The 25,672-nt window shown below is 44.3% G+C and overlaps 54 non-coding genes across 54 annotated transcripts; all 54 read left to right on the forward strand.

Annotated features, from left to right (window-relative positions):
* The first annotated feature begins 5 nt into the window (after nucleotides 1-5).
* On the forward strand, nucleotides 6-124 carry LOC134122837 (5S ribosomal RNA). The gene has a single exon (XR_009954347.1). It is a non-coding gene; the product is annotated as a 5S ribosomal RNA (ribosomal RNA).
* Nucleotides 125-519: 395 nt separating this feature from the next.
* On the forward strand, nucleotides 520-639 carry LOC134123131 (5S ribosomal RNA). The gene has a single exon (XR_009954640.1). It is a non-coding gene; the product is annotated as a 5S ribosomal RNA (ribosomal RNA).
* A 339-nt stretch (nucleotides 640-978) lies between these two features.
* Nucleotides 979-1,097, forward strand: LOC134122838 (5S ribosomal RNA). Its single transcript, XR_009954348.1, has one exon. It is a non-coding gene; the product is annotated as a 5S ribosomal RNA (ribosomal RNA).
* A 395-nt stretch (nucleotides 1,098-1,492) lies between these two features.
* On the forward strand, nucleotides 1,493-1,611 carry LOC134122840 (5S ribosomal RNA). The gene has a single exon (XR_009954350.1). It is a non-coding gene; the product is annotated as a 5S ribosomal RNA (ribosomal RNA).
* Nucleotides 1,612-1,955: 344 nt separating this feature from the next.
* Nucleotides 1,956-2,074, forward strand: LOC134123089 (5S ribosomal RNA). Its single transcript, XR_009954598.1, has one exon. It is a non-coding gene; the product is annotated as a 5S ribosomal RNA (ribosomal RNA).
* Nucleotides 2,075-2,413: 339 nt separating this feature from the next.
* On the forward strand, nucleotides 2,414-2,532 carry LOC134122841 (5S ribosomal RNA). The gene has a single exon (XR_009954351.1). It is a non-coding gene; the product is annotated as a 5S ribosomal RNA (ribosomal RNA).
* A 344-nt stretch (nucleotides 2,533-2,876) lies between these two features.
* On the forward strand, nucleotides 2,877-2,995 carry LOC134123090 (5S ribosomal RNA). The gene has a single exon (XR_009954599.1). It is a non-coding gene; the product is annotated as a 5S ribosomal RNA (ribosomal RNA).
* A 339-nt stretch (nucleotides 2,996-3,334) lies between these two features.
* Nucleotides 3,335-3,453, forward strand: LOC134122842 (5S ribosomal RNA). The gene has a single exon (XR_009954352.1). It is a non-coding gene; the product is annotated as a 5S ribosomal RNA (ribosomal RNA).
* Nucleotides 3,454-3,848: 395 nt separating this feature from the next.
* On the forward strand, nucleotides 3,849-3,967 carry LOC134122843 (5S ribosomal RNA). Its single transcript, XR_009954353.1, has one exon. It is a non-coding gene; the product is annotated as a 5S ribosomal RNA (ribosomal RNA).
* A 344-nt stretch (nucleotides 3,968-4,311) lies between these two features.
* On the forward strand, nucleotides 4,312-4,430 carry LOC134122844 (5S ribosomal RNA). Its single transcript, XR_009954354.1, has one exon. It is a non-coding gene; the product is annotated as a 5S ribosomal RNA (ribosomal RNA).
* A 393-nt stretch (nucleotides 4,431-4,823) lies between these two features.
* LOC134123091 (5S ribosomal RNA) lies at nucleotides 4,824-4,942 on the forward strand. Its single transcript, XR_009954600.1, has one exon. It is a non-coding gene; the product is annotated as a 5S ribosomal RNA (ribosomal RNA).
* Nucleotides 4,943-5,281: 339 nt separating this feature from the next.
* Nucleotides 5,282-5,400, forward strand: LOC134122846 (5S ribosomal RNA). The gene has a single exon (XR_009954356.1). It is a non-coding gene; the product is annotated as a 5S ribosomal RNA (ribosomal RNA).
* A 395-nt stretch (nucleotides 5,401-5,795) lies between these two features.
* On the forward strand, nucleotides 5,796-5,914 carry LOC134122847 (5S ribosomal RNA). Its single transcript, XR_009954357.1, has one exon. It is a non-coding gene; the product is annotated as a 5S ribosomal RNA (ribosomal RNA).
* Nucleotides 5,915-6,258: 344 nt separating this feature from the next.
* On the forward strand, nucleotides 6,259-6,377 carry LOC134122848 (5S ribosomal RNA). The gene has a single exon (XR_009954358.1). It is a non-coding gene; the product is annotated as a 5S ribosomal RNA (ribosomal RNA).
* Nucleotides 6,378-6,716: 339 nt separating this feature from the next.
* LOC134122849 (5S ribosomal RNA) lies at nucleotides 6,717-6,835 on the forward strand. The gene has a single exon (XR_009954359.1). It is a non-coding gene; the product is annotated as a 5S ribosomal RNA (ribosomal RNA).
* A 395-nt stretch (nucleotides 6,836-7,230) lies between these two features.
* On the forward strand, nucleotides 7,231-7,349 carry LOC134123537 (5S ribosomal RNA). The gene has a single exon (XR_009955023.1). It is a non-coding gene; the product is annotated as a 5S ribosomal RNA (ribosomal RNA).
* Nucleotides 7,350-7,688: 339 nt separating this feature from the next.
* Nucleotides 7,689-7,807, forward strand: LOC134122850 (5S ribosomal RNA). Its single transcript, XR_009954360.1, has one exon. It is a non-coding gene; the product is annotated as a 5S ribosomal RNA (ribosomal RNA).
* A 395-nt stretch (nucleotides 7,808-8,202) lies between these two features.
* Nucleotides 8,203-8,321, forward strand: LOC134122853 (5S ribosomal RNA). Its single transcript, XR_009954362.1, has one exon. It is a non-coding gene; the product is annotated as a 5S ribosomal RNA (ribosomal RNA).
* Nucleotides 8,322-8,665: 344 nt separating this feature from the next.
* LOC134123092 (5S ribosomal RNA) lies at nucleotides 8,666-8,784 on the forward strand. Its single transcript, XR_009954601.1, has one exon. It is a non-coding gene; the product is annotated as a 5S ribosomal RNA (ribosomal RNA).
* A 339-nt stretch (nucleotides 8,785-9,123) lies between these two features.
* Nucleotides 9,124-9,242, forward strand: LOC134122854 (5S ribosomal RNA). The gene has a single exon (XR_009954363.1). It is a non-coding gene; the product is annotated as a 5S ribosomal RNA (ribosomal RNA).
* A 395-nt stretch (nucleotides 9,243-9,637) lies between these two features.
* LOC134122855 (5S ribosomal RNA) lies at nucleotides 9,638-9,756 on the forward strand. Its single transcript, XR_009954364.1, has one exon. It is a non-coding gene; the product is annotated as a 5S ribosomal RNA (ribosomal RNA).
* A 339-nt stretch (nucleotides 9,757-10,095) lies between these two features.
* LOC134122856 (5S ribosomal RNA) lies at nucleotides 10,096-10,214 on the forward strand. The gene has a single exon (XR_009954365.1). It is a non-coding gene; the product is annotated as a 5S ribosomal RNA (ribosomal RNA).
* A 395-nt stretch (nucleotides 10,215-10,609) lies between these two features.
* LOC134122857 (5S ribosomal RNA) lies at nucleotides 10,610-10,728 on the forward strand. The gene has a single exon (XR_009954366.1). It is a non-coding gene; the product is annotated as a 5S ribosomal RNA (ribosomal RNA).
* A 344-nt stretch (nucleotides 10,729-11,072) lies between these two features.
* Nucleotides 11,073-11,191, forward strand: LOC134123093 (5S ribosomal RNA). The gene has a single exon (XR_009954602.1). It is a non-coding gene; the product is annotated as a 5S ribosomal RNA (ribosomal RNA).
* Nucleotides 11,192-11,530: 339 nt separating this feature from the next.
* On the forward strand, nucleotides 11,531-11,649 carry LOC134122858 (5S ribosomal RNA). Its single transcript, XR_009954367.1, has one exon. It is a non-coding gene; the product is annotated as a 5S ribosomal RNA (ribosomal RNA).
* A 339-nt stretch (nucleotides 11,650-11,988) lies between these two features.
* LOC134122859 (5S ribosomal RNA) lies at nucleotides 11,989-12,107 on the forward strand. Its single transcript, XR_009954368.1, has one exon. It is a non-coding gene; the product is annotated as a 5S ribosomal RNA (ribosomal RNA).
* Nucleotides 12,108-12,502: 395 nt separating this feature from the next.
* Nucleotides 12,503-12,621, forward strand: LOC134122860 (5S ribosomal RNA). The gene has a single exon (XR_009954369.1). It is a non-coding gene; the product is annotated as a 5S ribosomal RNA (ribosomal RNA).
* A 344-nt stretch (nucleotides 12,622-12,965) lies between these two features.
* LOC134122861 (5S ribosomal RNA) lies at nucleotides 12,966-13,084 on the forward strand. The gene has a single exon (XR_009954370.1). It is a non-coding gene; the product is annotated as a 5S ribosomal RNA (ribosomal RNA).
* A 344-nt stretch (nucleotides 13,085-13,428) lies between these two features.
* On the forward strand, nucleotides 13,429-13,547 carry LOC134122862 (5S ribosomal RNA). Its single transcript, XR_009954371.1, has one exon. It is a non-coding gene; the product is annotated as a 5S ribosomal RNA (ribosomal RNA).
* Nucleotides 13,548-13,886: 339 nt separating this feature from the next.
* Nucleotides 13,887-14,005, forward strand: LOC134123094 (5S ribosomal RNA). The gene has a single exon (XR_009954603.1). It is a non-coding gene; the product is annotated as a 5S ribosomal RNA (ribosomal RNA).
* A 339-nt stretch (nucleotides 14,006-14,344) lies between these two features.
* On the forward strand, nucleotides 14,345-14,463 carry LOC134122864 (5S ribosomal RNA). Its single transcript, XR_009954373.1, has one exon. It is a non-coding gene; the product is annotated as a 5S ribosomal RNA (ribosomal RNA).
* A 339-nt stretch (nucleotides 14,464-14,802) lies between these two features.
* Nucleotides 14,803-14,921, forward strand: LOC134122865 (5S ribosomal RNA). Its single transcript, XR_009954374.1, has one exon. It is a non-coding gene; the product is annotated as a 5S ribosomal RNA (ribosomal RNA).
* A 395-nt stretch (nucleotides 14,922-15,316) lies between these two features.
* LOC134122866 (5S ribosomal RNA) lies at nucleotides 15,317-15,435 on the forward strand. The gene has a single exon (XR_009954375.1). It is a non-coding gene; the product is annotated as a 5S ribosomal RNA (ribosomal RNA).
* Nucleotides 15,436-15,779: 344 nt separating this feature from the next.
* Nucleotides 15,780-15,898, forward strand: LOC134122867 (5S ribosomal RNA). Its single transcript, XR_009954376.1, has one exon. It is a non-coding gene; the product is annotated as a 5S ribosomal RNA (ribosomal RNA).
* Nucleotides 15,899-16,242: 344 nt separating this feature from the next.
* Nucleotides 16,243-16,361, forward strand: LOC134122868 (5S ribosomal RNA). The gene has a single exon (XR_009954377.1). It is a non-coding gene; the product is annotated as a 5S ribosomal RNA (ribosomal RNA).
* Nucleotides 16,362-16,700: 339 nt separating this feature from the next.
* Nucleotides 16,701-16,819, forward strand: LOC134122869 (5S ribosomal RNA). Its single transcript, XR_009954378.1, has one exon. It is a non-coding gene; the product is annotated as a 5S ribosomal RNA (ribosomal RNA).
* Nucleotides 16,820-17,214: 395 nt separating this feature from the next.
* On the forward strand, nucleotides 17,215-17,333 carry LOC134122870 (5S ribosomal RNA). Its single transcript, XR_009954379.1, has one exon. It is a non-coding gene; the product is annotated as a 5S ribosomal RNA (ribosomal RNA).
* Nucleotides 17,334-17,672: 339 nt separating this feature from the next.
* Nucleotides 17,673-17,791, forward strand: LOC134122871 (5S ribosomal RNA). The gene has a single exon (XR_009954380.1). It is a non-coding gene; the product is annotated as a 5S ribosomal RNA (ribosomal RNA).
* Nucleotides 17,792-18,130: 339 nt separating this feature from the next.
* On the forward strand, nucleotides 18,131-18,249 carry LOC134122872 (5S ribosomal RNA). The gene has a single exon (XR_009954381.1). It is a non-coding gene; the product is annotated as a 5S ribosomal RNA (ribosomal RNA).
* Nucleotides 18,250-18,644: 395 nt separating this feature from the next.
* Nucleotides 18,645-18,763, forward strand: LOC134122873 (5S ribosomal RNA). Its single transcript, XR_009954382.1, has one exon. It is a non-coding gene; the product is annotated as a 5S ribosomal RNA (ribosomal RNA).
* Nucleotides 18,764-19,107: 344 nt separating this feature from the next.
* On the forward strand, nucleotides 19,108-19,226 carry LOC134122875 (5S ribosomal RNA). The gene has a single exon (XR_009954384.1). It is a non-coding gene; the product is annotated as a 5S ribosomal RNA (ribosomal RNA).
* A 339-nt stretch (nucleotides 19,227-19,565) lies between these two features.
* LOC134122876 (5S ribosomal RNA) lies at nucleotides 19,566-19,684 on the forward strand. The gene has a single exon (XR_009954385.1). It is a non-coding gene; the product is annotated as a 5S ribosomal RNA (ribosomal RNA).
* Nucleotides 19,685-20,079: 395 nt separating this feature from the next.
* Nucleotides 20,080-20,198, forward strand: LOC134122877 (5S ribosomal RNA). Its single transcript, XR_009954386.1, has one exon. It is a non-coding gene; the product is annotated as a 5S ribosomal RNA (ribosomal RNA).
* Nucleotides 20,199-20,537: 339 nt separating this feature from the next.
* On the forward strand, nucleotides 20,538-20,656 carry LOC134122878 (5S ribosomal RNA). Its single transcript, XR_009954387.1, has one exon. It is a non-coding gene; the product is annotated as a 5S ribosomal RNA (ribosomal RNA).
* Nucleotides 20,657-20,995: 339 nt separating this feature from the next.
* Nucleotides 20,996-21,114, forward strand: LOC134123046 (5S ribosomal RNA). The gene has a single exon (XR_009954555.1). It is a non-coding gene; the product is annotated as a 5S ribosomal RNA (ribosomal RNA).
* A 395-nt stretch (nucleotides 21,115-21,509) lies between these two features.
* On the forward strand, nucleotides 21,510-21,628 carry LOC134122879 (5S ribosomal RNA). The gene has a single exon (XR_009954388.1). It is a non-coding gene; the product is annotated as a 5S ribosomal RNA (ribosomal RNA).
* A 344-nt stretch (nucleotides 21,629-21,972) lies between these two features.
* Nucleotides 21,973-22,091, forward strand: LOC134122880 (5S ribosomal RNA). The gene has a single exon (XR_009954389.1). It is a non-coding gene; the product is annotated as a 5S ribosomal RNA (ribosomal RNA).
* Nucleotides 22,092-22,486: 395 nt separating this feature from the next.
* On the forward strand, nucleotides 22,487-22,605 carry LOC134122881 (5S ribosomal RNA). Its single transcript, XR_009954390.1, has one exon. It is a non-coding gene; the product is annotated as a 5S ribosomal RNA (ribosomal RNA).
* A 339-nt stretch (nucleotides 22,606-22,944) lies between these two features.
* On the forward strand, nucleotides 22,945-23,063 carry LOC134122882 (5S ribosomal RNA). The gene has a single exon (XR_009954391.1). It is a non-coding gene; the product is annotated as a 5S ribosomal RNA (ribosomal RNA).
* Nucleotides 23,064-23,402: 339 nt separating this feature from the next.
* Nucleotides 23,403-23,521, forward strand: LOC134122883 (5S ribosomal RNA). The gene has a single exon (XR_009954392.1). It is a non-coding gene; the product is annotated as a 5S ribosomal RNA (ribosomal RNA).
* A 395-nt stretch (nucleotides 23,522-23,916) lies between these two features.
* Nucleotides 23,917-24,035, forward strand: LOC134122884 (5S ribosomal RNA). The gene has a single exon (XR_009954393.1). It is a non-coding gene; the product is annotated as a 5S ribosomal RNA (ribosomal RNA).
* Nucleotides 24,036-24,379: 344 nt separating this feature from the next.
* Nucleotides 24,380-24,498, forward strand: LOC134122886 (5S ribosomal RNA). The gene has a single exon (XR_009954395.1). It is a non-coding gene; the product is annotated as a 5S ribosomal RNA (ribosomal RNA).
* A 339-nt stretch (nucleotides 24,499-24,837) lies between these two features.
* On the forward strand, nucleotides 24,838-24,956 carry LOC134122887 (5S ribosomal RNA). Its single transcript, XR_009954397.1, has one exon. It is a non-coding gene; the product is annotated as a 5S ribosomal RNA (ribosomal RNA).
* Nucleotides 24,957-25,351: 395 nt separating this feature from the next.
* Nucleotides 25,352-25,470, forward strand: LOC134122888 (5S ribosomal RNA). The gene has a single exon (XR_009954398.1). It is a non-coding gene; the product is annotated as a 5S ribosomal RNA (ribosomal RNA).
* The last annotated feature ends 202 nt before the right edge of the window (nucleotides 25,471-25,672 follow it).

Genomic DNA, 25,672 nt, shown 5'->3' on the forward strand with positions numbered 1-25,672 from the left:
AAGCAGCTTACGGCCATACCTCTCTGGTTCCGCCCGATCTCGTCTGATCTCGGAAGCTAAGCAGAGCAGGGCCTGGTTAGTACCTGGATGGAAGACCGCCTGGGAATCCCAGGTGCCGTAAGCTTTTTCACTTCTCTCTCCGAAAGCCGCCGAGCGCCGCAGATTGTACACCTACAAATTACAAAAAGAATATCACATTGTTGAAGAGATGCATGTTTAGTGTTGTTTTAACGTTGGATATGAAAGGAAATTAGACAATATTATCCAAAATGATTCCGTTTCATGATTGCTAAATTAGTGTTGATCAACATTTACGATTGGCATACTATTGTTTGTAATTTAGCCGTTGAAATACAGGTGCTAACCCAACATGTTAGAATTGCCAGTGAAGAAAAGTAAAGTTACCTTCAGGCTTTAGGAACCTCTCTTGCCAATGCTAAGAACTGCTTCAATTTTAGAAAAAGAAACTTCTGATTATCTTTGACACGTTTTAAAGGATTAGGAAAAAGATGAAAAGCAGCTTACGGCCATACCTCTCTGGTTCCGCCCGATCTCGTCTGATCTCGGAAGCTAAGCAGAGCAGGGCCTGGTTAGTACCTGGATTAGAAGACCGCCTGGGAATCCCAGGTGCCGTAAGCTTTTTCACTTCTCTCTCTGAAAGCCGCCCAGCGCCGTAGATTGTACACCTACACAATTGTAAAAAAAATGTCACATTGTAGAAGAGATGCAATAGGAAGAAGATGAAAGGTGGCTTACGTCCATACCATCGTCAGGCCATTTGAGGTGGCGGGGACTGCAATGGCCATTCACCGATTGGCTGGGACCCCTGGGCGGGTCTTCTCTAGTCCATCCAATTTTCGGCATGGGATGTCACAGCCTTCTTTGCATACCCTTATTTAACCCACACAAAGATGCCAACGGCAGGCGTGTCATAATTCATTGACGCATTATAAAGGATTAGGAAAAAGATAAAAAGCAGCTTACGGCCATACCTCTCTGGTTCCGCCCGATCTCGTCTGATCTCGGAAGCTAAGCAGAGCAGGGCCTGGTTAGTACCTGGATGGAAGACCGCCTGGGAATCCCAGGTGCCGTAAGCTTTTTCACTTCTCTCTCCGAAAGCCGCCGAGCGCCGCAGATTGTACACCTACAAATTACAAAAAGAATATCACATTGTTGAAGAGATGCATGTTTAGTGTTGTTTTAACGTTGGATATGAAAGGAAATTAGACAATATTATCCAAAATGATTCCGTTTCATGATTGCTAAATTAGTGTTGATCAACATTTACGATTGGCATACTATTGTTTGTAATTTAGCCGTTGAAATACAGGTGCTAACCCAACATGTTAGAATTGCCAGTGAAGAAAAGTAAAGTTACCTTCAGGCTTTAGGAACCTCTCTTGCCAATGCTAAGAACTGCTTCAATTTTAGAAAAAGAAACTTCTGATTATCTTTGACACGTTTTAAAGGATTAGGAAAAAGATGAAAAGCAGCTTACGGCCATACCTCTCTGGTTCCGCCCGATCTCGTCTGATCTCGGAAGCTAAGCAGAGCAGGGCCTGGTTAGTACCTGGATGGAAGACCGCCTGGGAATCCCAGGTGCCGTAAGCTTTTTCACTTCTCTCTCCGAAAGCCGCCGAGCGCCGCAGATTGTACACCTGTTTTAACGTTGGATATTAAAGGAAATTAGACAATATTATCCAAAATGATTCCGTTTCATGATTGCTAAATTAGTGTTGATCAACATTTACGATTGGCATACTATTGTTTGTAATTTAGCCGTTGAAATACAGGTGCTAACCCAACATGTTAGAATTGCCAGTGAAGAAAAGTAAAGTTACCTTCAGGCTTTAGGAACCTCTCTTGCCAATGCTAAGAACTGCTTCAATTTTAGAAAAAGAAACTTCTGATTATCTTTGACACGTTTTAAAGGATTAGGAAAAAGATGAAAAGCAGCTTACGGCCATACCTCTCTGGTTCCGCCCGATCTCGTCTGATCTCGGAAGCTAAGCAGAGCAGGGCCTGGTTAGTACCTGGATGGAAGACCGCCTGGGAATCCCATGTGCCGTAAGCTTTTTCACTTCTCTCTCTGAAAGCCGCCCAGCGCCGTAGATTGTACACCTACACAATTGTAAAAAAAATTTCACATTGTAGAAGAGATGCAATAGGAAGAAGATGAAAGGTGGCTTACGTCCATACCATCGTCAGGCCATTTGAGGTGGCGGGGACTGCAATGGCCATTCACCGATTGGCTGGGACCCCTGGGCGGGTCTTCTCTAGTCCATCCAATTTTCGGCATGGGATGTCACAGCCTTCTTTGCATACCCTTATTTAACCCACACAAAGATGCCAACGGCAGGCGTGTCATAATTCATTGACGCATTATAAAGGATTAGGAAAAAGATAAAAAGCAGCTTACGGCCATACCTCTCTGGTTCCGCCCGATCTCGTCTGATCTCGGAAGCTAAGCAGAGCAGGGCCTGGTTAGTACCTGGATGGAAGACCGCCTGGGAATCCCAGGTGCCGTAAGCTTTTTCACTTCTCTCTCCGAAAGCCGCCGAGCGCCGCAGATTGTACACCTGTTTTAACGTTGGATATTAAAGGAAATTAGACAATATTATCCAAAATGATTCCGTTTCATGATTGCTAAATTAGTGTTGATCAACATTTACGATTGGCATACTATTGTTTGTAATTTAGCCGTTGAAATACAGGTGCTAACCCAACATGTTAGAATTGCCAGTGAAGAAAAGTAAAGTTACCTTCAGGCTTTAGGAACCTCTCTTGCCAATGCTAAGAACTGCTTCAATTTTAGAAAAAGAAACTTCTGATTATCTTTGACACGTTTTAAAGGATTAGGAAAAAGATGAAAAGCAGCTTACGGCCATACCTCTCTGGTTCCGCCCGATCTCGTCTGATCTCGGAAGCTAAGCAGAGCAGGGCCTGGTTAGTACCTGGATGGAAGACCGCCTGGGAATCCCATGTGCCGTAAGCTTTTTCACTTCTCTCTCTGAAAGCCGCCCAGCGCCGTAGATTGTACACCTACACAATTGTAAAAAAAATTTCACATTGTAGAAGAGATGCAATAGGAAGAAGATGAAAGGTGGCTTACGTCCATACCATCGTCAGGCCATTTGAGGTGGCGGGGACTGCAATGGCCATTCACCGATTGGCTGGGACCCCTGGGCGGGTCTTCTCTAGTCCATCCAATTTTCGGCATGGGATGTCACAGCCTTCTTTGCATACCCTTATTTAACCCACACAAAGATGCCAACGGCAGGCGTGTCATAATTCATTGACGCATTATAAAGGATTAGGAAAAAGATAAAAAGCAGCTTACGGCCATACCTCTCTGGTTCCGCCCGATCTCGTCTGATCTCGGAAGCTAAGCAGAGCAGGGCCTGGTTAGTACCTGGATGGAAGACCGCCTGGGAATCCCAGGTGCCGTAAGCTTTTTCACTTCTCTCTCCGAAAGCCGCCGAGCGCCGCAGATTGTACACCTACAAATTACAAAAAGAATATCACATTGTTGAAGAGATGCATGTTTAGTGTTGTTTTAACGTTGGATATGAAAGGAAATTAGACAATATTATCCAAAATGATTCCGTTTCATGATTGCTAAATTAGTGTTGATCAACATTTACGATTGGCATACTATTGTTTGTAATTTAGCCGTTGAAATACAGGTGCTAACCCAACATGTTAGAATTGCCAGTGAAGAAAAGTAAAGTTACCTTCAGGCTTTAGGAACCTCTCTTGCCAATGCTAAGAACTGCTTCAATTTTAGAAAAAGAAACTTCTGATTATCTTTGACACGTTTTAAAGGATTAGGAAAAAGATAAAAAGCAGCTTACGGCCATACCTCTCTGGTTCCGCCCGATCTCGTCTGATCTCGGAAGCTAAGCAGAGCAGGGCCTGGTTAGTACCTGGATGGAAGACCGCCTGGGAATCCCAGGTGCCGTAAGCTTTTTCACTTCTCTCTCCGAAAGCCGCCGAGCGCCGCAGATTGTACACCTGTTTTAACGTTGGATATTAAAGGAAATTAGACAATATTATCCAAAATGATTCCGTTTCATGATTGCTAAATTAGTGTTGATCAACATTTACGATTGGCATACTATTGTTTGTAATTTAGCCGTTGAAATACAGGTGCTAACCCAACATGTTAGAATTGCCAGTGAAGAAAAGTAAAGTTACCTTCAGGCTTTAGGAACCTCTCTTGCCAATGCTAAGAACTGCTTCAATTTTAGAAAAAGAAACTTCTGATTATCTTTGACACGTTTTAAAGGATTAGGAAAAAGATGAAAAGCAGCTTACGGCCATACCTCTCTGGTTCCGCCCGATCTCGTCTGATCTCGGAAGCTAAGCAGAGCAGGGCCTGGTTAGTACCTGGATGGAAGACCGCCTGGGAATCCCAGGTGCCGTAAGCTTTTTCACTTCTCTCTGAAAGCCGCCGAGCGCCGCAGATTGTACACCTACAAATTACAAAAAGAATATCACATTGTTGAAGAGATGCATGTTTAGTGTTGTTTTAACGTTGGATATGAAAGGAAATTAGACAATATTATCCAAAATGATTCCGTTTCATGATTGCTAAATTAGTGTTGATCAACATTTACGATTGGCATACTATTGTTTGTAATTTAGCCGTTGAAATACAGGTGCTAACCCAACATGTTAGAATTGCCAGTGAAGAAAAGTAAAGTTACCTTCAGGCTTTAGGAACCTCTCTTGCCAATGCTAAGAACTGCTTCAATTTTAGAAAAAGAAACTTCTGATTATCTTTGACACGTTTTAAAGGATTAGGAAAAAGATGAAAAGCAGCTTACGGCCATACCTCTCTGGTTCCGCCCGATCTCGTCTGATCTCGGAAGCTAAGCAGAGCAGGGCCTGGTTAGTACCTGGATGGAAGACCGCCTGGGAATCCCATGTGCCGTAAGCTTTTTCACTTCTCTCTCTGAAAGCCGCCCAGCGCCGTAGATTGTACACCTACACAATTGTAAAAAAAATTTCACATTGTAGAAGAGATGCAATAGGAAGAAGATGAAAGGTGGCTTACGTCCATACCATCGTCAGGCCATTTGAGGTGGCGGGGACTGCAATGGCCATTCACCGATTGGCTGGGACCCCTGGGCGGGTCTTCTCTAGTCCATCCAATTTTCGGCATGGGATGTCACAGCCTTCTTTGCATACCCTTATTTAACCCACACAAAGATGCCAACGGCAGGCGTGTCATAATTCATTGACGCATTATAAAGGATTAGGAAAAAGATAAAAAGCAGCTTACGGCCATACCTCTCTGGTTCCGCCCGATCTCGTCTGATCTCGGAAGCTAAGCAGAGCAGGGCCTGGTTAGTACCTGGATGGAAGACCGCCTGGGAATCCCAGGTGCCGTAAGCTTTTTCACTTCTCTCTCCGAAAGCCGCCGAGCGCCGCAGATTGTACACCTACAAATTACAAAAAGAATATCACATTGTTGAAGAGATGCATGTTTAGTGTTGTTTTAACGTTGGATATGAAAGGAAATTAGACAATATTATCCAAAATGATTCCGTTTCATGATTGCTAAATTAGTGTTGATCAACATTTACGATTGGCATACTATTGTTTGTAATTTAGCCGTTGAAATACAGGTGCTAACCCAACATGTTAGAATTGCCAGTGAAGAAAAGTAAAGTTACCTTCAGGCTTTAGGAACCTCTCTTGCCAATGCTAAGAACTGCTTCAATTTTAGAAAAAGAAACTTCTGATTATCTTTGACACGTTTTAAAGGATTAGGAAAAAGATAAAAAGCAGCTTACGGCCATACCTCTCTGGTTCCGCCCGATCTCGTCTGATCTCGGAAGCTAAGCAGAGCAGGGCCTGGTTAGTACCTGGATGGAAGACCGCCTGGGAATCCCAGGTGCCGTAAGCTTTTTCACTTCTCTCTCCGAAAGCCGCCGAGCGCCGCAGATTGTACACCTGTTTTAACGTTGGATATTAAAGGAAATTAGACAATATTATCCAAAATGATTCCGTTTCATGATTGCTAAATTAGTGTTGATCAACATTTACGATTGGCATACTATTGTTTGTAATTTAGCCGTTGAAATACAGGTGCTAACCCAACATGTTAGAATTGCCAGTGAAGAAAAGTAAAGTTACCTTCAGGCTTTAGGAACCTCTCTTGCCAATGCTAAGAACTGCTTCAATTTTAGAAAAAGAAACTTCTGATTATCTTTGACACGTTTTAAAGGATTAGGAAAAAGATGAAAAGCAGCTTACGGCCATACCTCTCTGGTTCCGCCCGATCTCGTCTGATCTCGGAAGCTAAGCAGAGCAGGGCCTGGTTAGTACCTGGATGGAAGACCGCCTGGGAATCCCAGGTGCCGTAAGCTTTTTCACTTCTCTCTCTGAAAGCCGCCCAGCGCCGTAGATTGTACACCTACACAATTGTAAAAAAAATGTCACATTGTAGAAGAGATGCAATAGGAAGAAGATGAAAGGTGGCTTACGTCCATACCATCGTCAGGCCATTTGAGGTGGCGGGGACTGCAATGGCCATTCACCGATTGGCTGGGACCCCTGGGCGGGTCTTCTCTAGTCCATCCAATTTTCGGCATGGGATGTCACAGCCTTCTTTGCATACCCTTATTTAACCCACACAAAGATGCCAACGGCAGGCGTGTCATAATTCATTGACGCATTATAAAGGATTAGGAAAAAGATAAAAAGCAGCTTACGGCCATACCTCTCTGGTTCCGCCCGATCTCGTCTGATCTCGGAAGCTAAGCAGAGCAGGGCCTGGTTAGTACCTGGATGGAAGACCGCCTGGGAATCCCAGGTGCCGTAAGCTTTTTCACTTCTCTCTCCGAAAGCCGCCGAGCGCCGCAGATTGTACACCTACAAATTACAAAAAGAATATCACATTGTTGAAGAGATGCATGTTTAGTGTTGTTTTAACGTTGGATATGAAAGGAAATTAGACAATATTATCCAAAATGATTCCGTTTCATGATTGCTAAATTAGTGTTGATCAACATTTACGATTGGCATACTATTGTTTGTAATTTAGCCGTTGAAATACAGGTGCTAACCCAACATGTTAGAATTGCCAGTGAAGAAAAGTAAAGTTACCTTCAGGCTTTAGGAACCTCTCTTGCCAATGCTAAGAACTGCTTCAATTTTAGAAAAAGAAACTTCTGATTATCTTTGACACGTTTTAAAGGATTAGGAAAAAGATGAAAAGCAGCTTACGGCCATACCTCTCTGGTTCCGCCCGATCTCGTCTGATCTCGGAAGCTAAGCAGAGCAGGGCCGGGTTAGTACCTGGATGGAAGACCGCCTGGGAATCCCAGGTGCCGTAAGCTTTTTCACTTCTCTCTCTGAAAGCCGCCCAGCGCCGTAGATTGTACACCTACACAATTGTAAAAAAAATGTCACATTGTAGAAGAGATGCAATAGGAAGAAGATGAAAGGTGGCTTACGTCCATACCATCGTCAGGCCATTTGAGGTGGCGGGGACTGCAATGGCCATTCACCGATTGGCTGGGACCCCTGGGCGGGTCTTCTCTAGTCCATCCAATTTTCGGCATGGGATGTCACAGCCTTCTTTGCATACCCTTATTTAACCCACACAAAGATGCCAACGGCAGGCGTGTCATAATTCATTGACGCATTATAAAGGATTAGGAAAAAGATAAAAAGCAGCTTACGGCCATACCTCTCTGGTTCCGCCCGATCTCGTCTGATCTCGGAAGCTAAGCAGAGCAGGGCCTGGTTAGTACCTGGATGGAAGACCGCCTGGGAATCCCAGGTGCCGTAAGCTTTTTCACTTCTCTCTCCGAAAGCCGCCGAGCGCCGCAGATTGTACACCTACAAATTACAAAAAGAATATCACATTGTTGAAGAGATGCATGTTTAGTGTTGTTTTAACGTTGGATATGAAAGGAAATTAGACAATATTATCCAAAATGATTCCGTTTCATGATTGCTAAATTAGTGTTGATCAACATTTACGATTGGCATACTATTGTTTGTAATTTAGCCGTTGAAATACAGGTGCTAACCCAACATGTTAGAATTGCCAGTGAAGAAAAGTAAAGTTACCTTCAGGCTTTAGGAACCTCTCTTGCCAATGCTAAGAACTGCTTCAATTTTAGAAAAAGAAACTTCTGATTATCTTTGACACGTTTTAAAGGATTAGGAAAAAGATGAAAAGCAGCTTACGGCCATACCTCTCTGGTTCCGCCCGATCTCGTCTGATCTCGGAAGCTAAGCAGAGCAGGGCCTGGTTAGTACCTGGATGGAAGACCGCCTGGGAATCCCAGGTGCCGTAAGCTTTTTCACTTCTCTCTCCGAAAGCCGCCGAGCGCCGCAGATTGTACACCTGTTTTAACGTTGGATATTAAAGGAAATTAGACAATATTATCCAAAATGATTCCGTTTCATGATTGCTAAATTAGTGTTGATCAACATTTACGATTGGCATACTATTGTTTGTAATTTAGCCGTTGAAATACAGGTGCTAACCCAACATGTTAGAATTGCCAGTGAAGAAAAGTAAAGTTACCTTCAGGCTTTAGGAACCTCTCTTGCCAATGCTAAGAACTGCTTCAATTTTAGAAAAAGAAACTTCTGATTATCTTTGACACGTTTTAAAGGATTAGGAAAAAGATGAAAAGCAGCTTACGGCCATACCTCTCTGGTTCCGCCCGATCTCGTCTGATCTCGGAAGCTAAGCAGAGCAGGGCCTGGTTAGTACCTGGATGGAAGACCGCCTGGGAATCCCATGTGCCGTAAGCTTTTTCACTTCTCTCTCTGAAAGCCGCCCAGCGCCGTAGATTGTACACCTACACAATTGTAAAAAAAATTTCACATTGTAGAAGAGATGCAATAGGAAGAAGATGAAAGGTGGCTTACGTCCATACCATCGTCAGGCCATTTGAGGTGGCGGGGACTGCAATGGCCATTCACCGATTGGCTGGGACCCCTGGGCGGGTCTTCTCTAGTCCATCCAATTTTCGGCATGGGATGTCACAGCCTTCTTTGCATACCCTTATTTAACCCACACAAAGATGCCAACGGCAGGCGTGTCATAATTCATTGACGCATTATAAAGGATTAGGAAAAAGATAAAAAGCAGCTTACGGCCATACCTCTCTGGTTCCGCCCGATCTCGTCTGATCTCGGAAGCTAAGCAGAGCAGGGCCTGGTTAGTACCTGGATGGAAGACCGCCTGGGAATCCCAGGTGCCGTAAGCTTTTTCACTTCTCTCTCTGAAAGCCGCCCAGCGCCGTAGATTGTACACCTACAAATTACAAAAAGAATATCACATTGTTGAAGAGATGCATGTTTAGTGTTGTTTTAACGTTGGATATGAAAGGAAATTAGACAATATTATCCAAAATGATTCCGTTTCATGATTGCTAAATTAGTGTTGATCAACATTTACGATTGGCATACTATTGTTTGTAATTTAGCCGTTGAAATACAGGTGCTAACCCAACATGTTAGAATTGCCAGTGAAGAAAAGTAAAGTTACCTTCAGGCTTTAGGAACCTCTCTTGCCAATGCTAAGAACTGCTTCAATTTTAGAAAAAGAAACTTCTGATTATCTTTGACACGTTTTAAAGGATTAGGAAAAAGATGAAAAGCAGCTTACGGCCATACCTCTCTGGTTCCGCCCGATCTCGTCTGATCTCGGAAGCTAAGCAGAGCAGGGCCTGGTTAGTACCTGGATGGAAGACCGCCTGGGAATCCCAGGTGCCGTAAGCTTTTTCACTTCTCTCTCTGAAAGCCGCCCAGCGCCGTAGATTGTACACCTACACAATTGTAAAAAAAATGTCACATTGTAGAAGAGATGCAATAGGAAGAAGATGAAAGGTGGCTTACGTCCATACCATCGTCAGGCCATTTGAGGTGGCGGGGACTGCAATGGCCATTCACCGATTGGCTGGGACCCCTGGGCGGGTCTTCTCTAGTCCATCCAATTTTCGGCATGGGATGTCACAGCCTTCTTTGCATACCCTTATTTAACCCACACAAAGATGCCAACGGCAGGCGTGTCATAATTCATTGACGCATTATAAAGGATTAGGAAAAAGATAAAAAGCAGCTTACGGCCATACCTCTCTGGTTCCGCCCGATCTCGTCTGATCTCGGAAGCTAAGCAGAGCAGGGCCTGGTTAGTACCTGGATGGAAGACCGCCTGGGAATCCCAGGTGCCGTAAGCTTTTTCACTTCTCTCTCCGAAAGCCGCCGAGCGCCGCAGATTGTACACCTACAAATTACAAAAAGAATATCACATTGTTGAAGAGATGCATGTTTAGTGTTGTTTTAACGTTGGATATGAAAGGAAATTAGACAATATTATCCAAAATGATTCCGTTTCATGATTGCTAAATTAGTGTTGATCAACATTTACGATTGGCATACTATTGTTTGTAATTTAGCCGTTGAAATACAGGTGCTAACCCAACATGTTAGAATTGCCAGTGAAGAAAAGTAAAGTTACCTTCAGGCTTTAGGAACCTCTCTTGCCAATGCTAAGAACTGCTTCAATTTTAGAAAAAGAAACTTCTGATTATCTTTGACACGTTTTAAAGGATTAGGAAAAAGATGAAAAGCAGCTTACGGCCATACCTCTCTGGTTCCGCCCGATCTCGTCTGATCTCGGAAGCTAAGCAGAGCAGGGCCTGGTTAGTACCTGGATGGAAGACCGCCTGGGAATCCCAGGTGCCGTAAGCTTTTTCACTTCTCTCTCCGAAAGCCGCCGAGCGCCGCAGATTGTACACCTGTTTTAACGTTGGATATTAAAGGAAATTAGACAATATTATCCAAAATGATTCCGTTTCATGATTGCTAAATTAGTGTTGATCAACATTTACGATTGGCATACTATTGTTTGTAATTTAGCCGTTGAAATACAGGTGCTAACCCAACATGTTAGAATTGCCAGTGAAGAAAAGTAAAGTTACCTTCAGGCTTTAGGAACCTCTCTTGCCAATGCTAAGAACTGCTTCAATTTTAGAAAAAGAAACTTCTGATTATCTTTGACACGTTTTAAAGGATTAGGAAAAAGATGAAAAGCAGCTTACGGCCATACCTCTCTGGTTCCGCCCGATCTCGTCTGATCTCGGAAGCTAAGCAGAGCAGGGCCTGGTTAGTACCTGGATGGAAGACCGCCTGGGAATCCCATGTGCCGTAAGCTTTTTCACTTCTCTCTCTGAAAGCCGCCCAGCGCCGTAGATTGTACACCTACACAATTGTAAAAAAAATTTCACATTGTAGAAGAGATGCAATAGGAAGAAGATGAAAGGTGGCTTACGTCCATACCATCGTCAGGCCATTTGAGGTGGCGGGGACTGCAATGGCCATTCACCGATTGGCTGGGACCCCTGGGCGGGTCTTCTCTAGTCCATCCAATTTTCGGCATGGGATGTCACAGCCTTCTTTGCATACCCTTATTTAACCCACACAAAGATGCCAACGGCAGGCGTGTCATAATTCATTGACGCATTATAAAGGATTAGGAAAAAGATAAAAAGCAGCTTACGGCCATACCTCTCTGGTTCCGCCCGATCTCGTCTGATCTCGGAAGCTAAGCAGAGCAGGGCCTGGTTAGTACCTGGATGGAAGACCGCCTGGGAATCCCAGGTGCCGTAAGCTTTTTCACTTCTCTCTCTGAAAGCCGCCCAGCGCCGTAGATTGTACACCTACACAATTGTAAAAAAAATGTCACATTGTAGAAGAGATGCAATAGGAAGAAGATGAAAGGTGGCTTACGTCCATACCATCGTCAGGCCATTTGAGGTGGCGGGGACTGCAATGGCCATTCACCGATTGGCTGGGACCCCTGGGCGGGTCTTCTCTAGTCCATCCAATTTTCGGCATGGGATGTCACAGCCTTCTTTGCATACCCTTATTTAACCCACACAAAGATGCCAACGGCAGGCGTGTCATAATTCATTGACGCATTATAAAGGATTAGGAAAAAGATAAAAAGCAGCTTACGGCCATACCTCTCTGGTTCCGCCCGATCTCGTCTGATCTCGGAAGCTAAGCAGAGCAGGGCCTGGTTAGTACCTGGATGGAAGACCGCCTGGGAATCCCAGGTGCCGTAAGCTTTTTCACTTCTCTCTCCGAAAGCCGCCGAGCGCCGCAGATTGTACACCTACAAATTACAAAAAGAATATCACATTGTTGAAGAGATGCATGTTTAGTGTTGTTTTAACGTTGGATATGAAAGGAAATTAGACAATATTATCCAAAATGATTCCGTTTCATGATTGCTAAATTAGTGTTGATCAACATTTACGATTGGCATACTATTGTTTGTAATTTAGCCGTTGAAATACAGGTGCTAACCCAACATGTTAGAATTGCCAGTGAAGAAAAGTAAAGTTACCTTCAGGCTTTAGGAACCTCTCTTGCCAATGCTAAGAACTGCTTCAATTTTAGAAAAAGAAACTTCTGATTATCTTTGACACGTTTTAAAGGATTAGGAAAAAGATGAAAAGCAGCTTACGGCCATACCTCTCTGGTTCCGCCCGATCTCGTCTGATCTCGGAAGCTAAGCAGAGCAGGGCCTGGTTAGTACCTGGATGGAAGACCGCCTGGGAATCCCAGGTGCCGTAAGCTTTTTCACTTCTCTCTCCGAAAGCCGCCGAGCGCCGCAGATTGTACACCTGTTTTAACGTTGGATATTAAAGGAAATTAGACAATATTATCCAAAATGATTCCGTTTCATGATTGCTAAATTAGTGTTGATCAACATTTACGATTGGCATACTATTGTTTGTAATTTAGCCGTTGAAATACAGGTGCTAACCCAACATGTTAGAATTGCCAGTGAAGAAAAGTAAAGTTACCTTCAGGCTTTAGGAACCTCTCTTGCCAATGCTAAGAACTGCTTCAATTTTAGAAAAAGAAACTTCTGATTATCTTTGACACGTTTTAAAGGATTAGGAAAAAGATGAAAAGCAGCTTACGGCCATACCTCTCTGGTTCCGCCCGATCTCGTCTGATCTCGGAAGCTAAGCAGAGCAGGGCCTGGTTAGTACCTGGATGGAAGACCGCCTGGGAATCCCAGGTGCCGTAAGCTTTTTCACTTCTCTCTCCGAAAGCCGCCGAGCGCCGCAGATTGTACACCTGTTTTAACGTTGGATATTAAAGGAAATTAGACAATATTATCCAAAATGATTCCGTTTCATGATTGCTAAATTAGTGTTGATCAACATTTACGATTGGCATACTATTGTTTGTAATTTAGCCGTTGAAATACAGGTGCTAACCCAACATGTTAGAATTGCCAGTGAAGAAAAGTAAAGTTACCTTCAGGCTTTAGGAACCTCTCTTGCCAATGCTAAGAACTGCTTCAATTTTAGAAAAAGAAACTTCTGATTATCTTTGACACGTTTTAAAGGATTAGGAAAAAGATGAAAAGCAGCTTACGGCCATACCTCTCTGGTTCCGCCCGATCTCGTCTGATCTCGGAAGCTAAGCAGAGCAGGGCCTGGTTAGTACCTGGATGGAAGACCGCCTGGGAATCCCAGGTGCCGTAAGCTTTTTCACTTCTCTCTCTGAAAGCCGCCCAGCGCCGTAGATTGTACACCTACACAATTGTAAAAAAAATGTCACATTGTAGAAGAGATGCAATAGGAAGAAGATGAAAGGTGGCTTACGTCCATACCATCGTCAGGCCATTTGAGGTGGCGGGGACTGCAATGGCCATTCACCGATTGGCTGGGACCCCTGGGCGGGTCTTCTCTAGTCCATCCAATTTTCGGCATGGGATGTCACAGCCTTCTTTGCATACCCTTATTTAACCCACACAAAGATGCCAACGGCAGGCGTGTCATAATTCATTGACACGTTTTAAAGGATTAGGAAAAAGATGAAAAGCAGCTTACGGCCATACCTCTCTGGTTCCGCCCGATCTCGTCTGATCTCGGAAGCTAAGCAGAGCAGGGCCTGGTTAGTACCTGGATGGAAGACCGCCTGGGAATCCCATGTGCCGTAAGCTTTTTCACTTCTCTCTCTGAAAGCCGCCCAGCGCCGTAGATTGTACACCTACACAATTGTAAAAAAAATTTCACATTGTAGAAGAGATGCAATAGGAAGAAGATGAAAGGTGGCTTACGTCCATACCATCGTCAGGCCATTTGAGGTGGCGGGGACTGCAATGGCCATTCACCGATTGGCTGGGACCCCTGGGCGGGTCTTCTCTAGTCCATCCAATTTTCGGCATGGGATGTCACAGCCTTCTTTGCATACCCTTATTTAACCCACACAAAGATGCCAACGGCAGGCGTGTCATAATTCATTGACGCATTATAAAGGATTAGGAAAAAGATAAAAAGCAGCTTACGGCCATACCTCTCTGGTTCCGCCCGATCTCGTCTGATCTCGGAAGCTAAGCAGAGCAGGGCCTGGTTAGTACCTGGATGGAAGACCGCCTGGGAATCCCAGGTGCCGTAAGCTTTTTCACTTCTCTCTCTGAAAGCCGCCCAGCGCCGTAGATTGTACACCTACACAATTGTAAAAAAAATGTCACATTGTAGAAGAGATGCAATAGGAAGAAGATGAAAGGTGGCTTACGTCCATACCATCGTCAGGCCATTTGAGGTGGCGGGGACTGCAATGGCCATTCACCGATTGGCTGGGACCCCTGGGCGGGTCTTCTCTAGTCCATCCAATTTTCGGCATGGGATGTCACAGCCTTCTTTGCATACCCTTATTTAACCCACACAAAGATGCCAACGGCAGGCGTGTCATAATTCATTGACGCATTATAAAGGATTAGGAAAAAGATAAAAAGCAGCTTACGGCCATACCTCTCTGGTTCCGCCCGATCTCGTCTGATCTCGGAAGCTAAGCAGAGCAGGGCCTGGTTAGTACCTGGATGGAAGACCGCCTGGGAATCCCAGGTGCCGTAAGCTTTTTCACTTCTCTCTCCGAAAGCCGCCGAGCGCCGCAGATTGTACACCTACAAATTACAAAAAGAATATCACATTGTTGAAGAGATGCATGTTTAGTGTTGTTTTAACGTTGGATATGAAAGGAAATTAGACAATATTATCCAAAATGATTCCGTTTCATGATTGCTAAATTAGTGTTGATCAACATTTACGATTGGCATACTATTGTTTGTAATTTAGCCGTTGAAATACAGGTGCTAACCCAACATGTTAGAATTGCCAGTGAAGAAAAGTAAAGTTACCTTCAGGCTTTAGGAACCTCTCTTGCCAATGCTAAGAACTGCTTCAATTTTAGAAAAAGAAACTTCTGATTATCTTTGACACGTTTTAAAGGATTAGGAAAAAGATGAAAAGCAGCTTACGGCCATACCTCTCTGGTTCCGCCCGATCTCGTCTGATCTCGGAAGCTAAGCAGAGCAGGGCCTGGTTAGTACCTGGATGGAAGACCGCCTGGGAATCCCAGGTGCCGTAAGCTTTTTCACTTCTCTCTCCGAAAGCCGCCGAGCGCCGCAGATTGTACACCTGTTTTAACGTTGGATATTAAAGGAAATTAGACAATATTATCCAAAATGATTCCGTTTCATGATTGCTAAATTAGTGTTGATCAACATTTACGATTGGCATACTATTGTTTGTAATTTAGCCGTTGAAATACAGGTGCTAACCCAACATGTTAGAATTGCCAGTGAAGAAAAGTAAAGTTACCTTCAGGCTTTAGGAACCTCTCTTGCCAATGCTAAGAACTGCTTCAATTTTAGAAAAAGAAACTTCTGATTATCTTTGACACGTTTTAAAGGATTAGGAAAAAGATGAAAAGCAGCTTACGGCCATACCTCTCTGGTTCCGCCCGATCTCGTCTGATCTCGGAAGCTAAGCAGAGCAGGGCCTGGTTAGTACCTGGATGGAAGACCGCCTGGGAATCCCAGGTGCCGTAAGCTTTTTCACTTCTCTCTCCGAAAGCCGCCGAGCGCCGCAGATTGTACACCTGTTTTAACGTTGGATATTAAAGGAAATTAGACAATATTATCCAAAATGATTCCGTTTCATGATTGCTAAATTAGTGTTGATCAACATTTACGATTGGCATACTATTGTTTGTAATTTAGCCGTTGAAATACAGGTGCTAACCCAACATGTTAGAATTGCCAGTGAAGAAAAGTAAAGTTACCTTCAGGCTTTAGGAACCTCTCTTGCCAATGCTAAGAACTGCTTCAATTTTAGAAAAAGAAACTTCTGATTATCTTTGACACGTTTTAAAGGATTAGGAAAAAGATGAAAAGCAGCTTACGGCCATACCTCTCTGGTTCCGCCCGATCTCGTCTGATCTCGGAAGCTAAGCAGAGCAGGGCCTGGTTAGTACCTGGATGGAAGACCGCCTGGGAATCCCAGGTGCCGTAAGCTTTTTCACTTCTCTCTCTGAAAGCCGCCCAGCGCCGTAGATTGTACACCTACACAATTGTAAAAAAAATGTCACATTGTAGAAGAGATGCAATAGGAAGAAGATGAAAGGTGGCTTACGTCCATACCATCGTCAGGCCATTTGAGGTGGCGGGGACTGCAATGGCCATTCACCGATTGGCTGGGACCCCTGGGCGGGTCTTCTCTAGTCCATCCAATTTTCGGCATGGGATGTCACAGCCTTCTTTGCATACCCTTATTTAACCCACACAAAGATGCCAACGGCAGGCGTGTCATAATTCATTGACGCATTATAAAGGATTAGGAAAAAGATAAAAAGCAGCTTACGGCCATACCTCTCTGGTTCCGCCCGATCTCGTCTGATCTCGGAAGCTAAGCAGAGCAGGGCCTGGTTAGTACCTGGATGGAAGACCGCCTGGGAATCCCAGGTGCCGTAAGCTTTTTCACTTCTCTCTCCGAAAGCCGCCGAGCGCCGCAGATTGTACACCTACAAATTACAAAAAGAATATCACATTGTTGAAGAGATGCATGTTTAGTGTTGTTTTAACGTTGGATATGAAAGGAAATTAGACAATATTATCCAAAATGATTCCGTTTCATGATTGCTAAATTAGTGTTGATCAACATTTACGATTGGCATACTATTGTTTGTAATTTAGCCGTTGAAATACAGGTGCTAACCCAACATGTTAGAATTGCCAGTGAAGAAAAGTAAAGTTACCTTCAGGCTTTAGGAACCTCTCTTGCCAATGCTAAGAACTGCTTCAATTTTAGAAAAAGAAACTTCTGATTATCTTTGACACGTTTTAAAGGATTAGGAAAAAGATCAAAAGCAGCTTACGGCCATACCTCTCTGGTTCCGCCCGATCTCGTCTGATCTCGGAAGCTAAGCAGAGCAGGGCCTGGTTAGTACCTGGATGGAAGACCGCCTGGGAATCCCAGGTGCCGTAAGCTTTTTCACTTCTCTCTCTGAAAGCCGCCCAGCGCCGTAGATTGTACACCTACACAATTGTAAAAAAAATGTCACATTGTAGAAGAGATGCAATAGGAAGAAGATGAAAGGTGGCTTACGTCCATACCATCGTCAGGCCATTTGAGGTGGCGGGGACTGCAATGGCCATTCACCGATTGGCTGGGACCCCTGGGCGGGTCTTCTCTAGTCCATCCAATTTTCGGCATGGGATGTCACAGCCTTCTTTGCATACCCTTATTTAACCCACACAAAGATGCCAACGGCAGGCGTGTCATAATTCATTGACGCATTATAAAGGATTAGGAAAAAGATAAAAAGCAGCTTACGGCCATACCTCTCTGGTTCCGCCCGATCTCGTCTGATCTCGGAAGCTAAGCAGAGCAGGGCCTGGTTAGTACCTGGATGGAAGACCGCCTGGGAATCCCAGGTGCCGTAAGCTTTTTCACTTCTCTCTCTGAAAGCCGCCCAGCGCCGTAGATTGTACACCTACACAATTGTAAAAAAAATGTCACATTGTAGAAGAGATGCAATAGGAAGAAGATGAAAGGTGGCTTACGTCCATACCATCGTCAGGCCATTTGAGGTGGCGGGGACTGCAATGGCCATTCACCGATTGGCTGGGACCCCTGGGCGGGTCTTCTCTAGTCCATCCAATTTTCGGCATGGGATGTCACAGCCTTCTTTGCATACCCTTATTTAACCCACACAAAGATGCCAACGGCAGGCGTGTCATAATTCATTGACGCATTATAAAGGATTAGGAAAAAGATAAAAAGCAGCTTACGGCCATACCTCTCTGGTTCCGCCCGATCTCGTCTGATCTCGGAAGCTAAGCAGAGCAGGGCCTGGTTAGTACCTGGATGGAAGACCGCCTGGGAATCCCAGGTGCCGTAAGCTTTTTCACTTCTCTCTCCGAAAGCCGCCGAGCGCCGCAGATTGTACACCTACAAATTACAAAAAGAATATCACATTGTTGAAGAGATGCATGTTTAGTGTTGTTTTAACGTTGGATATGAAAGGAAATTAGACAATATTATCCAAAATGATTCCGTTTCATGATTGCTAAATTAGTGTTGATCAACATTTACGATTGGCATACTATTGTTTGTAATTTAGCCGTTGAAATACAGGTGCTAACCCAACATGTTAGAATTGCCAGTGAAGAAAAGTAAAGTTACCTTCAGGCTTTAGGAACCTCTCTTGCCAATGCTAAGAACTGCTTCAATTTTAGAAAAAGAAACTTCTGATTATCTTTGACACGTTTTAAAGGATTAGGAAAAAGATGAAAAGCAGCTTACGGCCATACCTCTCTGGTTCCGCCCGATCTCGTCTGATCTCGGAAGCTAAGCAGAGCAGGGCCTGGTTAGTACCTGGATGGAAGACCGCCTGGGAATCCCAGGTGCCGTAAGCTTTTTCACTTCTCTCTCCGAAAGCCGCCGAGCGCCGCAGATTGTACACCTGTTTTAACGTTGGATATTAAAGGAAATTAGACAATATTATCCAAAATGATTCCGTTTCATGATTGCTAAATTAGTGTTGATCAACATTTACGATTGGCATACTATTGTTTGTAATTTAGCCGTTGAAATACAGGTGCTAACCCAACATGTTAGAATTGCCAGTGAAGAAAAGTAAAGTTACCTTCAGGCTTTAGGAACCTCTCTTGCCAATGCTAAGAACTGCTTCAATTTTAGAAAAAGAAACTTCTGATTATCTTTGACACGTTTTAAAGGATTAGGAAAAAGATGAAAAGCAGCTTACGGCCATACCTCTCTGGTTCCGCCCGATCTCGTCTGATCTCGGAAGCTAAGCAGAGCAGGGCCTGGTTAGTACCTGGATGGAAGACCGCCTGGGAATCCCAGGTGCCGTAAGCTTTTTCACTTCTCTCTCTGAAAGCCGCCCAGCGCCGTAGATTGTACACCTACACAATTGTAAAAAAAATGTCACATTGTAGAAGAGATGCAATAGGAAGAAGATGAAAGGTGGCTTACGTCCATACCATCGTCAGGCCATTTGAGGTGGCGGGGACTGCAATGGCCATTCACCGATTGGCTGGGACCCCTGGGCGGGTCTTCTCTAGTCCATCCAATTTTCGGCATGGGATGTCACAGCCTTCTTTGCATACCCTTATTTAACCCACACAAAGATGCCAACGGCAGGCGTGTCATAATTCATTGACGCATTATAAAGGATTAGGAAAAAGATAAAAAGCAGCTTACGGCCATACCTCTCTGGTTCCGCCCGATCTCGTCTGATCTCGGAAGCTAAGCAGAGCAGGGCCTGGTTAGTACCTGGATGGAAGACCGCCTGGGAATCCCAGGTGCCGTAAGCTTTTTCACTTCTCTCTCCGAAAGCCGCCGAGCGCCGCAGATTGTACACCTACAAATTACAAAAAGAATATCACATTGTTGAAGAGATGCATGTTTAGTGTTGTTTTAACGTTGGATATGAAAGGAAATTAGACAATATTATCCAAAATGATTCCGTTTCATGATTGCTAAATTAGTGTTGATCAACATTTACGATTGGCATACTATTGTTTGTAATTTAGCCGTTGAAATACAGGTGCTAACCCAACATGTTAGAATTGCCAGTGAAGAAAAGTAAAGTTACCTTCAGGCTTTAGGAACCTCTCTTGCCAATGCTAAGAACTGCTTCAATTTTAGAAAAAGAAACTTCTGATTATCTTTGACACGTTTTAAAGGATTAGGAAAAAGATCAAAAGCAGCTTACGGCCATACCTCTCTGGTTCCGCCCGATCTCGTCTGATCTCGGAAGCTAAGCAGAGCAGGGCCTGGTTAGTACCTGGATGGAAGACCGCCTGGGAATCCCAGGTGCCGTAAGCTTTTTCACTTCTCTCTCTGAAAGCCGCCCAGCGCCGTAGATTGTACACCTACACAATTGTAAAAAAAATGTCACATTGTAGAAGAGATGCAATAGGAAGAAGATGAAAGGTGGCTTACGTCCATACCATCGTCAGGCCATTTGAGGTGGCGGGGACTGCAATGGCCATTCACCGATTGGCTGGGACCCCTGGGCGGGTCTTCTCTAGTCCATCCAATTTTCGGCATGGGATGTCACAGCCTTCTTTGCATACCCTTATTTAACCCACACAAAGATGCCAACGGCAGGCGTGTCATAATTCATTGACGCATTATAAAGGATTAGGAAAAAGATAAAAAGCAGCTTACGGCCATACCTCTCTGGTTCCGCCCGATCTCGTCTGATCTCGGAAGCTAAGCAGAGCAGGGCCTGGTTAGTACCTGGATGGAAGACCGCCTGGGAATCCCAGGTGCCGTAAGCTTTTTCACTTCTCTCTCTGAAAGCCGCCCAGCGCCGTAGATTGTACACCTACACAATTGTAAAAAAAATGTCACATTGTAGAAGAGATGCAATAGGAAGAAGATGAAAGGTGGCTTACGTCCATACCATCGTCAGGCCATTTGAGGTGGCGGGGACTGCAATGGCCATTCACCGATTGGCTGGGACCCCTGGGCGGGTCTTCTCTAGTCCATCCAATTTTCGGCATGGGATGTCACAGCCTTCTTTGCATACCCTTATTTAACCCACACAAAGATGCCAACGGCAGGCGTGTCATAATTCATTGACGCATTATAAAGGATTAGGAAAAAGATAAAAAGCAGCTTACGGCCATACCTCTCTGGTTCCGCCCGATCTCGTCTGATCTTGGAAGCTAAGCAGAGCAGGGCCTGGTTAGTACCTGGATGGAAGACCGCCTGGGAATCCCAGGTGCCGTAAGCTTTTTCACTTCTCTCTCCGAAAGCCGCCGAGCGCCGCAGATTGTACACCTACAAATTACAAAAAGAATATCACATTGTTGAAGAGATGCATGTTTAGTGTTGTTTTAACGTTGGATATGAAAGGAAATTAGACAATATTATCCAAAATGATTCCGTTTCATGATTGCTAAATTAGTGTTGATCAACATTTACGATTGGCATACTATTGTTTGTAATTTAGCCGTTGAAATACAGGTGCTAACCCAACATGTTAGAATTGCCAGTGAAGAAAAGTAAAGTTACCTTCAGGCTTTAGGAACCTCTCTTGCCAATGCTAAGAACTGCTTCAATTTTAGAAAAAGAAACTTCTGATTATCTTTGACACGTTTTAAAGGATTAGGAAAAAGATGAAAAGCAGCTTACGGCCATACCTCTCTGGTTCCGCCCGATCTCGTCTGATCTCGGAAGCTAAGCAGAGCAGGGCCTGGTTAGTACCTGGATGGAAGACCGCCTGGGAATCCCAGGTGCCGTAAGCTTTTTCACTTCTCTCTCCGAAAGCCGCCGAGCGCCGCAGATTGTACACCTGTTTTAACGTTGGATATTAAAGGAAATTAGACAATATTATCCAAAATGATTCCGTTTCATGATTGCTAAATTAGTGTTGATCAACATTTACGATTGGCATACTATTGTTTGTAATTTAGCCGTTGAAATACAGGTGCTAACCCAACATGTTAGAATTGCCAGTGAAGAAAAGTAAAGTTACCTTCAGGCTTTAGGAACCTCTCTTGCCAATGCTAAGAACTGCTTCAATTTTAGAAAAAGAAACTTCTGATTATCTTTGACACGTTTTAAAGGATTAGGAAAAAGATGAAAAGCAGCTTACGGCCATACCTCTCTGGTTCCGCCCGATCTCGTCTGATCTCGGAAGCTAAGCAGAGCAGGGCCTGGTTAGTACCTGGATGGAAGACCGCCTGGGAATCCCAGGTGCCGTAAGCTTTTTCACTTCTCTCTCCGAAAGCCGCCGAGCGCCGCAGATTGTACACCTACAAATTACAAAAAGAATATCACATTGTTGAAGAGATGCATGTTTAGTGTTGTTTTAACGTTGGATATGAAAGGAAATTAGACAATATTATCCAAAATGATTCCGTTTCATGATTGCTAAATTAGTGTTGATCAACATTTACGATTGGCATACTATTGTTTGTAATTTAGCCGTTGAAATACAGGTGCTAACCCAACATGTTAGAATTGCCAGTGAAGAAAAGTAAAGTTACCTTCAGGCTTTAGGAACCTCTCTTGCCAATGCTAAGAACTGCTTCAATTTTAGAAAAAGAAACTTCTGATTATCTTTGACACGTTTTAAAGGATTAGGAAAAAGATCAAAAGCAGCTTACGGCCATACCTCTCTGGTTCCGCCCGATCTCGTCTGATCTCGGAAGCTAAGCAGAGCAGGGCCTGGTTAGTACCTGGATGGAAGACCGCCTGGGAATCCCAGGTGCCGTAAGCTTTTTCACTTCTCTCTCTGAAAGCCGCCCAGCGCCGTAGATTGTACACCTACACAATTGTAAAAAAAATGTCACATTGTAGAAGAGATGCAATAGGAAGAAGATGAAAGGTGGCTTACGTCCATACCATCGTCAGGCCATTTGAGGTGGCGGGGACTGCAATGGCCATTCACCGATTGGCTGGGACCCCTGGGCGGGTCTTCTCTAGTCCATCCAATTTTCGGCATGGGATGTCACAGCCTTCTTTGCATACCCTTATTTAACCCACACAAAGATGCCAACGGCAGGCGTGTCATAATTCATTGACGCATTATAAAGGATTAGGAAAAAGATAAAAAGCAGCTTACGGCCATACCTCTCTGGTTCCGCCCGATCTCGTCTGATCTCGGAAGCTAAGCAGAGCAGGGCCTGGTTAGTACCTGGATGGAAGACCGCCTGGGAATCCCAGGTGCCGTAAGCTTTTTCACTTCTCTCTCTGAAAGCCGCCCAGCGCCGTAGATTGTACACCTACACAATTGTAAAAAAAATGTCACATTGTAGAAGAGATGCAATAGGAAGAAGATGAAAGGTGGCTTACGTCCATACCATCGTCAGGCCATTTGAGGTGGCGGGGACTGCAATGGCCATTCACCGATTGGCTGGGACCCCTGGGCGGGTCTTCTCTAGTCCATCCAATTTTCGGCATGGGATGTCACAGCCTTCTTTGCATACCCTTATTTAACCCACACAAAGATGCCAACGGCAGGCGTGTCATAATTCATTGACGCATTATAAAGGATTAGGAAAAAGATAAAAAGCAGCTTACGGCCATACCTCTCTGGTTCCGCCCGATCTCGTCTGATCTCGGAAGCTAAGCAGAGCAGGGCCTGGTTAGTACCTGGATGGAAGACCGCCTGGGAATCCCAGGTGCCGTAAGCTTTTTCACTTCTCTCTCCGAAAGCCGCCGAGCGCCGCAGATTGTACACCTACAAATTACAAAAAGAATATCACATTGTTGAAGAGATGCATGTTTAGTGTTGTTTTAACGTTGGATATGAAAGGAAATTAGACAATATTATCCAAAATGATTCCGTTTCATGATTGCTAAATTAGTGTTGATCAACATTTACGATTGGCATACTATTGTTTGTAATTTAGCCGTTGAAATACAGGTGCTAACCCAACATGTTAGAATTGCCAGTGAAGAAAAGTAAAGTTACCTTCAGGCTTTAGGAACCTCTCTTGCCAATGCTAAGAACTGCTTCAATTTTAGAAAAAGAAACTTCTGATTATCTTTGACACGTTTTAAAGGATTAGGAAAAAGATGAAAAGCAGCTTACGGCCATACCTCTCTGGTTCCGCCCGATCTCGTCTGATCTCGGAAGCTAAGCAGAGCAGGGCCTGGTTAGTACCTGGATGGAAGACCGCCTGGGAATCCCAGGTGCCGTAAGCTTTTTCACTTCTCTCTCCGAAAGCCGCCGAGCGCCGCAGATTGTACACCTGTTTTAACGTTGGATATTAAAGGAAATTAGACAATATTATCCAAAATGATTCCGTTTCATGATTGCTAAATTAGTGTTGATCAACATTTACGATTGGCATACTATTGTTTGTAATTTAGCCGTTGAAATACAGGTGCTAACCCAACATGTTAGAATTGCCAGTGAAGAAAAGTAAAGTTACCTTCAGGCTTTAGGAACCTCTCTTGCCAATGCTAAGAACTGCTTCAATTTTAGAAAAAGAAACTTCTGATTATCTTTGACACGTTTTAAAGGATTAGGAAAAAGATGAAAAGCAGCTTACGGCCATACCTCTCTGGTTCCGCCCGATCTCGTCTGATCTCGGAAGCTAAGCAGAGCAGGGCCTGGTTAGTACCTGGATGGAAGACCGCCTGGGAATCCCAGGTGCCGTAAGCTTTTTCACTTCTCTCTCTGAAAGCCGCCCAGCGCCGTAGATTGTACACCTACACAATTGTAAAAAAAATGTCACATTGTAGAAGAGATGCAATAGGAAGAAGATGAAAGGTGGCTTACGTCCATACCATCGTCAGGCCATTTGAGGTGGCGGGGACTGCAATGGCCATTCACCGATTGGCTGGGACCCCTGGGCGGGTCTTCTCTAGTCCATCCAATTTTCGGCATGGGATGTCACAGCCTTCTTTGCATACCCTTATTTAACCCACACAAAGATGCCAACGGCAGGCGTGTCATAATTCATTGACGCATTATAAAGGATTAGGAAAAAGATAAAAAGCAGCTTACGGCCATACCTCTCTGGTTCCGCCCGATCTCGTCTGATCTCGGAAGCTAAGCAGAGCAGGGCCTGGTTAGTACCTGGATGGAAGACCGCCTGGGAATCCCAGGTGCCGTAAGCTTTTTCACTTCTCTCTCCGAAAGCCGCCGAGCGCCGCAGATTGTACACCTACAAATTACAAAAAGAATATCACATTGTTGAAGAGATGCATGTTTAGTGTTGTTTTAACGTTGGATATGAAAGGAAATTAGACAATATTATCCAAAATGATTCCGTTTCATGATTGCTAAATTAGTGTTGATCAACATTTACGATTGGCATACTATTGTTTGTAATTTAGCCGTTGAAATACAGGTGCTAACCCAACATGTTAGAATTGCCAGTGAAGAAAAGTAAAGTTACCTTCAGGCTTTAGGAACCTCTCTTGCCAATGCTAAGAACTGCTTCAATTTTAGAAAAAGAAACTTCTGATTATCTTTGACACGTTTTAAAGGATTAGGAAAAAGATCAAAAGCAGCTTACGGCCATACCTCTCTGGTTCCGCCCGATCTCGTCTGATCTCGGAAGCTAAGCAGAGCAGGGCCTGGTTAGTACCTGGATGGAAGACCGCCTGGGAATCCCAGGTGCCGTAAGCTTTTTCACTTCTCTCTCTGAAAGCCGCCCAGCGCCGTAGATTGTACACCTACACAATTGTAAAAAAAATGTCACATTGTAGAAGAGATGCAATAGGAAGAAGATGAAAGGTGGCTTACGTCCATACCATCGTCAGGCCATTTGAGGTGGCGGGGACTGCAATGGCCATTCACCGATTGGCTGGGACCCCTGGGCGGGTCTTCT

The sequence above is a fragment of the Pungitius pungitius genome, unplaced genomic scaffold (genome assembly GCF_949316345.1).
Source record: "Pungitius pungitius unplaced genomic scaffold, fPunPun2.1 scaffold_31, whole genome shotgun sequence".
NCBI classification, from domain to species: Eukaryota; Metazoa; Chordata; class Actinopteri; order Perciformes; family Gasterosteidae; genus Pungitius; species Pungitius pungitius.